Genomic DNA, 1185 nt, shown 5'->3' with positions numbered 1-1185 from the left:
GTAATTCTCCAAAATTAGAGGAAATAGAAAAACATTTGATAAAAAATTATTAGTAACTACATTTCTTTTTAATCTAATCAGTCAATTTTCATTAGTGTCATGCTAAATTCGCACGTACCTTATTTATTTACAGAACCTGAACAAGTAAAAATGATTATAATTATGACGCAGAAAAAAAACAAATAATCAAAATATTATTTGATGCAATTACAACTGGATTTGAACGAAAAAAGAAAAGTAAATCGAAGAACACTAGTCTATTAAAAGAAACGAAATCTGTAAAAAAGTACCTCGGTGGTCATACAAATTGATGGACGAATTAGAACAACTAGGTGGAAAAATTGAAGCAGATAATTCTCAAATTCGTTCTAGAAAAGGCAAACGTGTAGTCATTTTGACTAATAAAGATAAATTTTTAAAAAATACAAGACTTATCGTGATCGTGGAGATACTGAAAATAATGAACAAAAAAACGAATTGGCTTTAAGACGTTATTCCCAACAATCGGATTTTCGAAGAGACATAATCAAAGGATCTATCCGTGCTCAAAGACGGAAAACAGTTACTTGGTAATTTTTTCAAAAAAGGGTGCATTCGCCGCTTTTTTGGATAAAATTGAAAAATCAAGTATTCTTTTCTTTTCATAGTTTAAAATCAATTGACAAAGATTTTTTATGTTAAATATTTGGATTCGTAAAAAGACAGAATTTCAAATTTTAGGTTCTATAGAGGAAAAAAACAAAAAAAAGTCCGAAAAAAAAAGAGGAGGGAAGCAAAAACGGAAAATGCAGAAAGAAAACGTATAGAAATAGCAGAAGCCTGGGATAGCATTATATTTGCTCAAGTAATACGAGGTGTTTTATTAATAACCCAATGCTTTATTAGGAAATATATTCTATTACCTTCATTTATACTAATTAAAAATACAATTCGTAATACTATTTTTTCAAATTCCAGAATGGTCTGAAGATTATATGGTTTGGGAAGAGAGAAATATATATTAAATGCACGTATAACGGCGTTCAATTATCCGAAAGAGAGTTTCCGCGCAAAAATGGCTAACAGATGGGATTCAGATAAAAATATTATTTCCTTTTCGTCTAAAACCTTGGCATAAATCTAAAATACGATGTAATGAAAACAAAAAAAATTCAAAGAAAAAAAAGAACTTTTGTTTTTTAACAG

This window comes from Vigna unguiculata, unplaced genomic scaffold (genome assembly GCF_037176805.1).
Source record: "Vigna unguiculata cultivar grain cowpea cultivar isolate G323 ecotype 2 unplaced genomic scaffold, ASM3717680v1 ptg000194l, whole genome shotgun sequence".
Classification (NCBI taxonomy): domain Eukaryota; kingdom Viridiplantae; phylum Streptophyta; class Magnoliopsida; order Fabales; family Fabaceae; genus Vigna; species Vigna unguiculata.
This window is presented reverse-complemented; position numbering follows the sequence as displayed.